The sequence below is a fragment of the Tachyglossus aculeatus genome, chromosome 4 (genome assembly GCF_015852505.1).
Source record: "Tachyglossus aculeatus isolate mTacAcu1 chromosome 4, mTacAcu1.pri, whole genome shotgun sequence".
Taxonomy (NCBI): Eukaryota; Metazoa; Chordata; class Mammalia; order Monotremata; family Tachyglossidae; genus Tachyglossus; species Tachyglossus aculeatus.
In genome coordinates, this window is record NC_052069.1 from 32,709,908 (window position 1) to 32,725,098 (window position 15,191).

Below are 15,191 nucleotides of genomic sequence, written 5' to 3' on the forward strand. Positions count from 1 at the left end.
ATGACATTTTAGATTTATCAGTACATCATGTGTTCATAACTGTACAGCATTCACAGATTAGCCAATAATTCATCTTTATTCCTTGCATTCTGCATACAGTAAATAAAAGGAAATTGAATGCAACTTTAATACTGCAAAACTACTGTAAACATTTTCATATAGCAATCAGTTTGCATAATCCAGTAAATCAAATTTACCTACATTTGGCTAAGAGTTTAAACGCTTACTTTATGAAGAGCCATTAAGGATACAAATCAGGTATGTATGAATATGGTGCAAACGGATTTATTTTCTAAATATATTTGCATTTTAAGAAAATAAAGTGACAAAACTGAATACCCATAAATACTCTTGGGTTACAATCTTATTGTGTTCCAGAATGCAAGTTATAGAAGAATTTTTACTAGATATCATGAAATATTTATCTTATATACTAGGCTTTTTATGCTACGTAATAAAATGTTTATTCTAAATATATGCAAACTTTATACAGTACAGTGAAACCTACTTCTATTTTTCCTACATTTGTTATTCTTCCATGGGAAACAGTCAAGTGCAAGTCCCAGGACAGGAAAAGCGCCTTTCATATGAGGGATTCCTATTGTTTATTTTTGCTTGGGTCCTTGAAATGTGATATAAAGGAGATGAATTGTATAGTAAACGTGCATATGCTTGGATTAACTTTATTGAGGATTTGCTAAACCTGAAAAATACATACTGTACAACATAGAAGTCTAAATGTCCATATGCTTGGATTAACTTTGAGTATTTGCTAAACATGAAAAATACATACTGTACAACATAGGAGTCTGCATTAGAAAAATGAAGAGGTTTCATTTTTAAAATATAATGGACAGAGAATGGCACCAATAAAAATACTCTCTTCTAAGTCTGCATTCCTTAAATCAAGTCATTTTGTTATGAAAGTTGAGGCAATGTAAAGAGTTCACTTTACATTGAAAATTAATCTTTTATGGCCTCCTGACCCACTGTGTTTCTTCATTCCAGGATAGCAGTAGTAGTAGAAGTGATAATAGTGGTAGTAATTTTTAAGTGGTACTTGTTAAGCACTTATTAGAGCTCTAGACACTGTTATTATTTTTAATTGTATTTATTGAGCACTTACGGTATGCAAAGCACTGTACTAGGAGCTTGGGAGAGTAAATAAGCGCTTGGGAGACTACGCTGTTCTAAGTGCTGGGGTAGCTACAAGCTAATTAATTTGGATGCAGTCCATGTCCCACATGGGGCTTACAGTTTTAATCCTCACTTTACATATGAGGTAATTGAGGCACAGATAAATTAAGTGTCTCTCCCAGGGTCATACAGCAGACAAGTGGAGGAACTGGAATTAGAACCCAGGTCCTTCTGAGTCACAGGCCCCTGCTCTCCACTAGGCCATGCCACGACTCTAATTTACTAAGTGTTAATAAAGTGATGGGAGAGAATACAGAGAAGCAGGATGGCTCAGCGGAAAGCGTACGGGCTTTGGAGTCAGAGGTCATGGGTTCAAATCCCGGCTCTGCCACTTGTCAGCTGTGTGACTTTGGGCAAGTTACTTCACTTCTCTGGGCTTCAGTTACCTCATCTGTAAAATGGGGATTAAGATTGTGAGCCCTACGTAGGACAACCTGATCACCTTGTAGCCTCCCAGTGCTTAGAACAGTGCTTTGCACATAGTAAGTGCTTAAAAAATGCCATTATTATTATCATTATTATTATTATTATTACTACACAGATGGGAATTAGACATGATCTCTGTCCCTCCGTGAGCTCACAATCTAAAATGTACAACTGTTCCCTGCTCCCTCTATTTGTAAAATGCTTTCACCTCCGAGCATTGGGAGGAAACAGACTTTTATGCTAAAACAGTTTTGGCTTGTTCTTTCTGTGTATTTAGTTTTTGGACTGAGTGGATTCCAGGCAATCAAGGTATTAAAAATATAGTATGGAAAGGCCGCTGATTTGAAAATTTGTTGTGCTGTATCAACTCTAATTACTGGCGATTATGAGGCAAGAGGCAACAATCAGGGATTGTTTTCATTTTAAAGGAATCAGTAGCTAATTTCTTTCTATTTCAACTGGAAGCCTGTAATTAGAAGGGAAATCTGAGCTTTGGAACAAACTCCTTCCTGCATTTAGTCAAATAGAAAGCAATCAACATATAAATACTATTGTTTGAGCACCTATTGAGTGCAGGGCACAGTACAAACCACTTAAGAGAGTAAACTTCCCGTGAAACTTGTAGGTTCAAATGTCTTTAAATATCTCCCAGTTCCCAGTTCTTTTACAGCTAAGTCTGATTTTTGTTAGCAAAGAGCCTCCTGACTGAAGCTATGAAATTCTGAATCAAGTGCCTTGGGGCTTCAAAGATGCCACCACCATTATCAGTAACTTTCAGAAGAAAGGGATAGAGTTGACTATGGAAATTATCGTAGCATTGCTTGCTCTCTATTGTGGATAAGATTCTGGACTAATTACTGAACAAAGATGAGGAAACATTCTCTCTAAAAATCTGACCACCACAGAACACAGGTTGGGTAGGGACCGTCTCTATATGTTTCCAACGTGTACTTCCCAAGTGCTTAGTACAGTGCTCTGCACACAGTAAACGCTCAATAAATATGATTAAAAACAACAACAACACAGCAGATGGATCATAAGCTTGCTGTGGGCAGAGAATGTCTGTTTATTGGTATATTGTATGTTCCCAGGTGGTTAGTACAGTGCTCTGCACACAGTAAGTGCTCAAAAAATAGGATTGAATGAATGAATGAACAATACTGCTAAACACGTAGGAGAAAGTCAGGGCATGATATCAATATCAGATTTAACAGAGAAGCAGTACGGCTCAGTAGAAAGAGCACAGGCTTTGGAGTCAGGTCATGGTTTCAAATCCTGACTCCACCAATTGTCAGCTGTGTGACTTTGGACAAGTCACTTAACTTTTCTGTGCCTCAGTGACCTCATATGTAAAATGGGGATTAAGACTGTGATCCCCCTGTGGGGCAACCTGATCACCTTGTAACCTCCACAGTGCTTAGAACGCTGCTTTACACATAGTAAGTGCTTAATAAATGTCATTATTATTATAATTATTAATACCTCATCATATCTACATCTTCCAAATGCATTCCAGACTCTCCATAGGTTGTCTTGCCTTGTCTTATGCCATCGAGTCGTTTCTGACCCTTAGCAACACCATGGACAAAACTCCCCCTGAATGCCCCGCTCTCCATCAGCAATCGTTTTGGTAGTTTATCCACAGAATTATCTTGGGAAAAACAGAAATTATTTACCATTGCCGCCTTCCGCGCAGTAAACTCAAGTCTCTACCCTCTACTTTGTCCCATGCCACTGTTGCCCAGCATGGGTGAGTTTTGACTTGTAGTAGATTACCTTCCACTCACTAGCCACTGCCCAAACTAGAAATGGAATGGATAGGCCTCTGCTTGACTCTTCCTCCCAGTAGCTGAGACTGGTAGAGGACTGGAAACTCTCCAGGTTCGACCCTAAGAGGGGCTCCGTAGGTTAGGGTTCTGGAAATTACTAAAACTGTCTGTCTACTCCAAGAAGTGCATTAAGATTCCTAAGATTATACCGTAGTGATGTCACTAACCAACACAAAATGGATCCTTCTGTGATTGTTTTTTCAAGATCTATGAGGTGAGGTGGAGCTATGCTCTGAATAGTCTATGCACCATGGTTCAGGACGCAACAAGAATTCTGAAAGTTGGGGTCAAAGTAAAATTTCAGTTTTTTAGAAATCACAGTTCAATAGACTGAGATCATCATCCAAATCTCCTTAATCATTAGTTAAAAATTCCTAAATACTGATAACTGAAAGGTACATCCTGAAAACATAAACACATGACTATACAAGAATTGTCTTTCTGTGACTATAATTACTATGTAATTACAGCGCTTAGTACAGTGCTTTGCACATAGCACTTAATAAATGCCAACGTTATTATTACTATGTAATTAACAGCACAATGGGAGTCAAAGGAGCTTTTTTATGGTATTTGTTAAGTGCTTACTATGTGCCAGGCACTGTACTAAGAGATGGGGTAGACATAAGCTAATCAATTTGGACCCAGTATATGTTGGGGCTCACGGTCTTAATCCCCATTTTGCAGATGAGGTAACTAAAGAACAGAAAAGATAAGTGACTTGCCCAAGGTCACACAATAGACAAGTGGCGGAGCTGGGGTTGGAACCCAGGTCCTTCAGACTCCCTGTGCTCTATTCATGAGGCCATGCCACTTCTCTTGAATCCCAACTCTGCTCCTTGCCTGCTGGGTGACCTTGGGAAAATTGATTAACTTGTCTGTGCCTCAGTTTCCTCATCTGTAAAATATGGATGCCTGTTCCCCTTCTACTTAAACTGTGAGTCCCATGTGGGACAGGGACTGTGTCCAACCTTATTAATAGCCTCTACCAAACACTCCAAATTCTATCAACTGTCATCTACCACCCTCCAGGTCCCACCTCCAACTTCTTTAATCATTGTGATACCTTTCTTACATTCTTTCTTTCTTCCTCTATGCCTACAGTGATCCTTGGGGACTTTAATATCCACATAGATGTTCCTGATGACCTTTCTGCTGACTGCTTTCTATCGCTCCTCAACTCCGCTGACCTTCTGCTTCACCCCACCTCACTCACTCACCCACTAGGACACACACTCGATCTCATCATCTCTAACCACTGCACATCTCTACCCTTACCTACCCCAAAATCCCTCTATTCAACCCTCTCTGACCACAACCTCCTCACGTGCCCATAAATCTCTACTCTTCTCTCACAGAGACCTCTGATCTTTTGACCCCATCCAATTTTCTCAACTCATCGTGCCCCACTTAGCCTCCATACCCAAACTACCTTCCCTTGATGACCAAATTGGTGCTCTCAATGCAACTGTCTTACTGAACTTAATTTACTCGTTCTCCTATCCCTTCATTCACCTCATACTACTAACCCACAACCCTGCATTAATTGCACAGCCCACCTCCTTCACTCTTGTGCATGAGCTGCAGAGTGCTTTTCATGGAAATATAAATATTAAGCTGTCAGTCCACTTAATAATAATAATAATAATAATGGCATTTATTAAGTGCTTACTACATGCAAAGCACTGTTCTAAGCACTGGGGAGCTTACAAAGTGATCAGGTTGTCCCATGGGAGGGCTCACAGGCTTCATCCCCATTTTACAGATGAACAAGCACTTAGTACAGTGCTCTGCACACATTAAGCGCTCAATAAATACAATTGAATGAATGAATGAAGTAACTGAGGCACAGAGAAGTGAAGTGACTTGCCCAAAGTCACACTGCTGACAATTGGCGGAGCTGGGATTTGAACCCATAACCTGATTCCAAAGCCCGTGCTCTTTCCACTGAGGCATGCTGCTTCTCTGAAGTTTATCCATGCATATTTTAATTCTGCCCTCTCCTCTGCCCTGCTAAATTATTTCCCCATCCTTATTGACACCCATGACCATCACTTCACCAGTAGTTCCAGAAATTTAACTCCCTCCTCATCACAGGATTCATACCTTTCTTTCCCTTTTTATTGCCTCAATATCCCTACCCATTTTCATATTCTTTGTTGATGAATGAGGCCAGTTTGAGGAGGAACAAAAGCCATTTAATGCATGGAAGAGAGAAACAATGGGACTTGGGGTAGTGAAGTTTCTACAACTGATTAGTAACTTTTATTGGACACTCAGTGTCAGAAGAGCACCATACTAAGTCTTTGAAGGAATACAATGGAAATAAGTGAATATGATCTCTCACCCAAGAAGCAAAAAAAAAATGTGTCTCTAGTCGGAGAGGAGAACACTTAAATACATTTCATATAGGAAGAAGTAAAAGAATATATAACATGCATACCTAAGTGCCTTAATATGTTATGAACATTTATATGGTTGGGGAGTAGGAAATATGAGAATAATCAAAATGTTTGTAAATATGTTTTTTAAGTGAATCATTTTATATAATGAAAGGCTACCCAATCCACCCCCTATCAGGAGGGCACCTGGAGAGTTTCCAGGACTCTACCAGTCTCGACTACGAGAGGGCGAGTCAAGCAGAGGTATATCCATTCCATTCCTAGCTTGGCCAGTGTCTAGCAAGTGGAAGGCAATCTGCTACAAATCAAAACTCACCTGCGCTGGGCAGCAGCAGCAGCATGGGAAAGAGTCGAGGGTGGAGATTCAAGTTTACTGCATGGAAGAAGGCAATAGTAAACCACTTATGCATTTTTACCAAGAAAACTCTATGGATACACTACCAGAACGATTGAAAGTGGAGGTGGGGCATCCTGGAAGATATGTTTCTGTGGAGTCGCTATAGGTCTGAGATGGCTCAAAAGCATATGACAAAACAAGAACCAGTCCACAAGGAAAGACTCTTCTTTTAAAAAAAAAGAGCATGAGAAAGAGGTTTAGATGCTTCAGTCAAATGTTAGTGGGGATATTTTAGTGGTCAAAGTTCAGGGTCTTGGCAAGTTCTCCCTAATGTTTCATTGTTCATAAAAGTTTAATTTATGATAACAAAAAATTGCTATAGTAGGAGTATGGGTGAATTATAGGAGAAGGTTCTACTGAGACCAATTAAATGCGATTTTCCCTGATAAATTCAGTGCCCTAATCACATAAGCCCAACAACAACCCTTCATATTTAATTCCTATCAGGAGTACTTATGAGCGTGCACGTGTGTGTGTGTATATATTATATACAATATACATACATTATATTTTATTATTTATTCTGCTATTTCATCCTGACAAACCTCGACTGTGCGCTACTATTATATCCTTGTTCTTCCTCCTGCTCTCACTATGTGTCCATCATTTTTATCTGTTCTGTCTCCACCATTAGATTTTCAGCTCCATAAAGGCAAGGGGCATAATTTCTTCTGTTCACTGTTAGTAAAGTGCTCAGTAAGGGCTCTATGAATACCACTGATTTAGTGAATAAAGCCCAGGCCTGGGACTCAAAAGAACTTGGGCTCTAATGCTGGCTTCCCCACTTGTCTGTTATATTACCTTGGGCACTTAACTTCTCTGTGTCTCAGTTACCTCATCTGCAAAATAGGGATTAAGACTGTGAACCCCAAGTGGTACAGGGACTCTGTCCAACCTGATTTGTTTGTATCCACCCCAGTGCCTGGCACTTACTTTGTACTTATGTACGTATGTACTACATAGTAAGTGCCACAGTTATTGATGTGTCTGATGTAACTGTATTCATTCATTCATTCAATCGTATTTATTGAGCGCTTACTGTGTGCAGAGCACTGTACTAAGCACTTGGGAAGTACAAGTTGGCAACATATAGAGACGGTCCCTACCCAACAGTGGGCGCGCAGTCTAGAAGGGGGAGACAGACAACAAAACAAAACATATTAACAAAATAAAATAAACAGAATAAATATGTACAAGTAAAATAAATAGAGTAATAAATATGTACAAACATATATACATATATACAGGTGCTGTGGGGAGGGGAAGGAGGTAAGGTGGGGGGGATGGGAAGGGGGAGGACGGGGAGAGGAAGGAGGGGGCTCAATCTGGGAAGGCCTCCTGGAGGAGGTGAGCTCTCAGCAGGGCCTTGAAGGGAGGAAGAGAGCTAGCTTGGCGGATGTGTGGAGGGAGGGCATTCCAGGCCAGGGGGATGATGTGGGCTGGGGGGAGACAGTGGGACAGGTGAGAAGGAGGCACAGGGAGGAAATCAGAGGCAGAGGAGTGGAGGGTGCGGGCTGGGCTGGAGAAGGAGAGAAGGGAGGTGAGGTAGGAGGGGGCGAGGTGATGGACAGCCTTGAAGCCCAGGGTGAGGAGTTTTTGCCTGAATTGTATTGAACTGTTTTGCATTTTATAGTGCTTAGCTCAGTACATAGTAAGCACTTAGAAATTATCACAATTATTATCATCTTCATCATTATTATTATTATAGTGTTGATTGCCATTTATTTATGTGATCTAATATCCTGTGAGCAGTTCTATTCCCTTTTCACCCTTTCCAATCAATCAATCAATCAGTCGTATTTATTGAGAGCTTACTGTGTGCAGAGCAGTGTACTAAGCGCTTGGGAAGTACAAGTTGGCAGCATATAGAGACGGTCCCTACCCAACAGTGGGCTCACAGTTTAGAAGGGGGAGACAGAGAACAAAACAAAACATATTAACAAAATGAAAAAAAAAAATAGAATAAATCCTGCCTTCCACAGCAGGTTACAGGGAACAGAGTGGACGGTGCTCATTATTTGCTTAGGTTTGGCTATTATAAGTGCCTCGGATTTAGGTCCCATGAGTGACCAAATGAAAATGAGAAAATGTGATGTGGTGGTTTCAAGGACTGTTGGATCTCTCTGTTAAGCTAATGAAACCCTGGTAATATGATTTTTGCACTGTCTTCAATAATAATATTAATAAATAATAATAATAATAATAATAATAATGGCATTTGTTAAGCTCTTACTATGTACAAACCACTATTCCAAGTGCTAGATAGTAGAGGTTCCCCTCTTGTACTTCTCAAGCACTTAGTACAGTGCTCTGAACACAGTAAGTGCTCAATAAATATGATTGATTGATTGATTTAGATGTAGAATTTGAAGCACCGTAGAAAAAGTGTTTAAATAAATGAGCATTATTTATTCTAAGGAAAAAAGCCTAATTGGAAATAAAGAAGGACTTCCTAAATGTACAAGTCATAAAAAAATCGAATTGCACCAGCAATGTTGGTTGAAGAATCTTTCTGGGAGATCTTTAAGATAAAATTAGATACCTATCTGTCTGGGCAGGTTTAGCTGCCTTTCTACCTGGGGAATGAACACTTGAGTAGTTGGCCCCAAAAGGTCTCTTCTTGCCTTTAAGATCCCATAATATCTGAACACATTATGTAGCTATGATTAATGATTGGTAAAGGGATAATGGATTCACAAAGATTTTCTTCAGGCAAGAAATATCTCTGTTTATTTTTGGTGCTTTTTGTTCTACCTGGTTTCATCTGAAAAAAATGAAATACCCTGGCAACTATTTCCATGGTGTTTCCTTCCATGATGAAGAATAAAAACTAGCCGGTCTCCTGAGAGTTCCAGAGCAAAGATAATATTCAGCTAAGCTCAAACTTTTATGAGCTTTTGAAGATCAAACCACTGGAAGTTTACAATCTCATTTCATCAGTCCTCAGATAAATAAGAGTGAGTGGGGAAAGCACCTTCTTCTCCTCTATGTTTGGCACCAGAATATTTCTCTCTAGAAAAGATGACTGCCTTAGTTTACACATATCAGCAACTTTAAGAATTGAACACGTGAAAACAACCAAATAACGGTACATAATTTACCTGATGCTCTTCTCCCTGCCACTATCCTATGAGACGATAGTGGTCCTTAGGCCTATCATAGTGTACTCTCTGGCTATGCACGTGTTTATGTCTCTACTAATGAAGGTATACACTTTTGTATACCTGCCCACCCATGCACACTGACATCATCTTTGGTTTTCAAAGGTTACTCTGCTGAAGCTGAGATCTCTTCCAAGGCTGGGCGAGGCTGAAAACACGAATGCACAGCATACAACTCAGCCTACAATCTGTGCAGATGTAGATTACTTGTTGGGCCTGTGACAACCTCTATCCTCCTGAAACCTTTACCAAACAGACTCTTTCCTGTTTTCTGCGAAGTGTGATGGTCTCCCGGGCCTCCCTCTGTTCTCTATCAATTCTGGCCTAGAACCCCTGGCTGTGCAGCCCCAGCATTGTTTCCTCTATTCACCACTCCCTCAGCCCCAAACTACATACGGAGAAGAAAAATGACATAATAATAATAATAACGATGGTATTTATTAAGTGCTTACTATGTGCAAAGCACTGTTCTAAGTGCTGGGGAGGTTACAAGGTGATCAGGTTGTCCCACATGGGGCTCACAGTCTTTATCCTCATTTTCCAGATGAGGGAACTGAGGCCCAGAGAAGTGAAGTGACTTGCCCAAAGTCACACAGCTGATAAGTGGTGGAGCCGGGATTTGAACCCGTGACCTCTGACTCCAAGGCCCGTACTCTTTCCACTGAGCCACGCTGCTTCTCTCATAGTAGATAGAGAAAAGGCCTGGGGAATCAAAAGGTCATGGGCTCTAATCCTGAATCCAGCACTTGTCTGCTGTGTCACCTTGGGCAAGTAACTTCATTTCTCTGTGCCTCAGTTACCACTTCTGTAAAATGTAGATTGAGAATGTAAGCCCCACCTGGGACAGGGACTGTGTCCACGATTTGCTTATATCCACCCCAGTGCTTAGTACAGTGCCTGGCACATAGTAAACACTTAACAAATGCCCCAATTATTATTATTATTACACATCCATAATTTATTTATCTTCCCCTCTAGACTGTAAGCTCCTTGTGAGCAGAGAACATGTCTACCAACTCTATAATATTGTTACTCTCCCAAGTGCTTAGTACAGTACTCTGCACATAGTAAGTGCTCAATAAATAAGATCGATTGAGTGACTGATTGTAGATGCCACCCTGCTGGCAAACATGACGTATGAGGCAGTAACAGAAGCCAGGTCCCTAGTGTGCCCCTTTAGGATTAGAGTTGTTGAATGCTCCTTTTTTATAAAAATATAGAATGTTCTCTTGGGGCAGGAGCAGACTGAGGAATAAAGCGTAGGGCGAGGACTTTAAACTAGACTGTAAGCTCCTGGTGGATAGGAATCGGTTGTACCATACGTTCCCAAGCACTTAATATAGTGCTCTGCATATATTTAATACTCAATAAGTACCATTGATTGACTGATTGAAAATCATTAAACCCTGGGTGGACTAGGAAAAAGGAGGAGAAGCAGGGTTCCTTCCATTGAAAATTTGCAAAAGCAGAGACCCAAACCACAGTTTCTTCAAGGAAAGGTTATTTCCACCAGGCTCATGTAGACCCTACTGCATTCAGTCATCTGTTTGGGGAACTCAGGTTCTCCCCAAGGTTCAGTTGAAGCCAGTTGCCGGTTGTAGATTAAGTCCAGGCACTGCCTATCTATAGGGAATCAGTGTTGCCTAGTGGATAGAGAACATGTCTGGGAGACAAAAGAACCTGGGTTTAAATCTCAGCTTTACCACTTGTCTGCTCTGTGACCTTGGACAGGTCATTTTATTTATCTGTGCTTCAGTTCCCTCATCTGTAAAATGGGATTATTCATTCATTCATTCAATCGTATTCATTGAGCACTTACTGTGTGCAGAGCACTGTATTAAGCGCTTCAGAATACAAATCGGCAACATAAAGAGACGGCCCCTACCCAACAAAGGGCTCGCAGTCTAGAAGGGGGACTAAGACTGTGAGCCCTACTGTGGGACAGGAACTGTGTCCAGCCTGATTATCTTGTATTTATCCCAGAGTTTAGCACAGTGCTTGACTCATTGTAAGCTCTTTAACAAATACTGTCATTTTTATTATTACATTCTCTTCAGTAATCTTTCAAAACGGGCAAGTCCTGAGACCTCCTGAGACTTAAATCTTTAGCTTCCAGATGCTCTCAGGAATTTCTGGTCAAATCAGGAATATTCTGAAGCACCTGCATGGTGTGGTGGCTGGAGCATGATGGGCCTGGGAGTCAGAGGGTCATGGGTTCTAATCCTGACTCCATCACTTGTCTGCTGTGGGACCTTAGGCAAGTCACTTCACTTCTCTGTGCCTCAGTTATCTCATCTGAAAAATGGGGATTGAGACTGTGAACCCCAGGTGGGACAAGGGACTGTGTTGAACCCGATTTGCTTGTATCCACCCCACTGCCTGGTACATAGTAAGCACCCAATAAATACCATAGTAATAATAAGAATAATAAGAATAACTTTGATATGGCATAGTGGATGGAGCACAGGCCTGGGAGTCATAAGGTCATTGGTTCTAATCCTGACTCTATCACTTGTCTGCTGGGGGACCCCAGGCAAGTCACTTCACCTCTCTGTGCCTTAGTTCCCTCAACTGTAAAATGGGGATGAAGACAGTGAGCCCCATGTGGGACAACCTGATCACCTTGTATCGCTCCAGCACTTAGAACAGTGCTTTGCACGTAATAAGTGCTTAACAAATACCTAAATCATTATTATTATTATTCCTCAGTTCAATCAATCAATCAATCATATTTATTGAGCGCTTACTGTGTGCAGAGCACTCTACTAAGCGCTTGGGAAGTAGAAGCTGGCAACATATAGAGACAGTACCTACCCAACAGTGGGCTCACAGTCTAGAAGGGGGAGACAGAGACTAAAACCAAACATACTAACAAAATAAAATAAATAGAATAGATAGGTACAAGTAAAATAAATAAATAAATAGAGTAATAAATATGTACAAACATATATACATATATACAGGTGCGGTGGGGAAGGGAAAGAGGTAAGATGGGGGGTCGGAGAGGGGGACGAGGGGGAGAGGAAGGAAAGGGCTCAGTCTGGGAAGGCCTCCTGGAGGAGGTGAGCTCTCAGTAGGGCCTTGAAGGGAGGAAGAGAGCTAGCTTGGCAGATGGGCACAGGGAGGGCATTCCAGGCCCAGGGGAGGACATGGACCGTGTGTCGATGGCGGGACAGGTGAGAGCGAGGCATGGTGAGGCGATTAGCGGCAGAGGAGCAGAGGGTGCGGGCTGGGCTGTAGAAGGAGAGAAGGGAGGGGAGGTAGGAGGGGGCGAGGGGATGGACAGCCTTGAAGCCCAGGGTGAGGAGTTTCTGCCTGATGCACAGATTAATTGGTAGCCACTGGAGATTTTTGAGGAGGGGAGTAACGTGCCCAGAGCATTTCTGGACAAAGACAATCTGGGCAGCGGAGTGAAATATGGATTGAAGTGGGGAGAGACACTAGGATGGGAGATCAGAGAGAAGGCTGATGCAGTAGTCCAGACGGGATAGGATGAGAGCTTGAACGAGCAGGGTAGCGGTTTGGATGGAGAGGAAAGTGCGGATCTTGGCAATGTTGCGGAGCTGAGACCGGCAGGTTTTGGTGACAGCTTGGATATGAGGGGTGAATGAGAGAGCGGAATCGAGGATGACGCCAAGGTTGCGGGCTTGTGAGTCGGGAAGGATGATAGTGCTGTAAACAGAGATGGGAAAGTCAGGGAGAGGGCAGGGTTTGGGAGGGAAGACAAGGAGTTCAGTCTTGGACATGTTGAGTTTTATGTGGAGGGCAGACATCCAGATGGAGATGTCCTGAAGGCAGGAGGAGATGCGAGCCTGGAGAGAGGGGGAGAGAGCAGGGGCAGAGATGTAGATCTGGGTGTCATCAGCGTAGAGATGATAGTTGAAACCGTGGGAGCGAATGAGGTCACCAAGGGAGTGAGTGTAGATCGAGAACAGAAGGGGACCAAGCACTGAACCTTGGGGAACCCCCACAGTGAGAGAATGGGAGAGGGAGGAGGAGCCTGCAAAAGAGACTGAGAATGAACAACCGGAGAGATAAAAGGAGAACCAGGAGAGGACGGAGTCTGTGAAGCCAAGGTCAGATAGCGTGTTGAGGAGAAGGGGGTGGTTCACAGTGTCAAAGGCAGCTGAGAGGTCGAGGAGGATTAGGATTAATTAGGATTAATTAGGATTAATCCCTTATCTGTAAAATGGGGATTAAGACTGTGAGCCCTGTGGGGGACAAGACTGTCCAACCCAATTAGCTTGTATTCACCCCAGCGCTTAATACAGTGCCTGGCACATAAAAAGTGCTTAACAAATACCACAATTATATCATTATTATTATACGATTGAAACCACAGTGGGAGCTGTGGAAATTCTCAGCCCATGAGGTAGTGCTCCAAACCTAGAATCGTTAGGCAGAAGCTCCACTAGATCCAAACTCCACAGCAATTCTGTTGTAGTTACAGTTGCAGAGCAGCTACCATTGGCAGACCATCCTCCACCTATATCTTTATAGCCCTTCTAAAATAAAAACAATCACAGTTCTTCCAGGAAGTCTATCCAGGAAGACTAATCCCTCCCTGTAGCTTTGCTTTTGAGTCCTTACCCGCTAAGCACTTAGTGATTCATCCCACAAGCCTTCTGAACAGCACTTATGCACATGTCTGTTCACTCAGTTGTTTATTCCTACCAATAATTTATATTAGAGGAGCAACACAACAAAAGAGAAAAACCTGCATTCTTTTCTACTTTAGGTATTTGTCAATCCAAAAGACTCATGTAAGAGAAGCAAAGTGGCTCACTGGAAAGATCCTGGGCTTTGGAGTCAGAGGTCATGGGTTCAAATTCTGACTCCACCAATTGTCAGCTGTGTGACTTTGGGCAAGCCACTTATCTTCTGTGTGCCTCAGTTAGATCATCTGTAAAATGGGGATTAGGACTGTGAGCCGCCCATGGAACAACCTGATCACCTTATAACCTCCCCAGCGCTTAGAACAGTGTTTTGCACATAGTAAGCACTTAATAAATGCCATTATTATTATTATTTAATCATTATATTTGTAGCTTCCTTAATGGCAACATTTTATAATTGTCATATCCAGAAGAGCCTTGTAATTATCAAAAATAGATCTTACTGAAGATAAAAGCTCTTGCAATAAGATCATGCCTTTTAGACACTTATGCACTAGGTTTTTAGTCTTGGTATTGTAATATGGCAAAGCTATTGGTGGAGGAAAAAAATCTGTTTGGAAGTAAAGTATCAAACTTCTCAGTGTTTACTCTGATACACAACAGTATCTGCCTGTGCACATACTGGAAGTGTAATGCCCAAACAGTCTTTCTATTTTCTCATGAATAATTATCCACTTGGCTGCTGTCAAACATACCAAGTATCTCCTGATGTTCCACTGATTTCAGTAGAATGTCAGTGGAACACATAGCAACAGAGCATTTGAAGTGGAGAGGACTAGCAGAAAAATGGCATCGTATTTTGAAAATAGGAGATTTTAACAACAGTTCAAAGAAAGTAAATATAGGATTGCAGCTTTGTGACATAAAAAGGACAATAAAGTGAGTATCTCGATTGGATTAAGGATATAGGCAAGCCAAGGGGTGCCAATCGTATGAGAGTAAAATGGGATATAGTTCCATTCTATATAGACTACATTTTTGATCCTGCTTGCTAGTCATCTATTATGTGGTGCTTACCTCTATAAAAACACAGATTTTTCTACCAAGATCTCTGTTTAAAACTCTGGTTAATACAATATAGGAATGAGCTCTTTGAAAATTCT

General features: G+C 41.6%; 2 non-coding genes across 2 annotated transcripts; one reads left to right on the forward strand and one right to left on the reverse strand.

Annotated features, from left to right (window-relative positions):
• Positions 1–3,383: 3,383 nt before the first annotated feature.
• Positions 3,384–3,522, reverse strand: LOC119927536. Its single transcript, XR_005450530.1, has one exon. It is a non-coding gene; the product is annotated as a small nucleolar RNA SNORA7 (small nucleolar RNA).
• Positions 3,523–6,022: 2,500 nt separating this feature from the next.
• On the forward strand, positions 6,023–6,160 carry LOC119928033. Its single transcript, XR_005450992.1, has one exon. It is a non-coding gene; the product is annotated as a small nucleolar RNA SNORA7 (small nucleolar RNA).
• Positions 6,161–15,191: the final 9,031 nt, after the last annotated feature.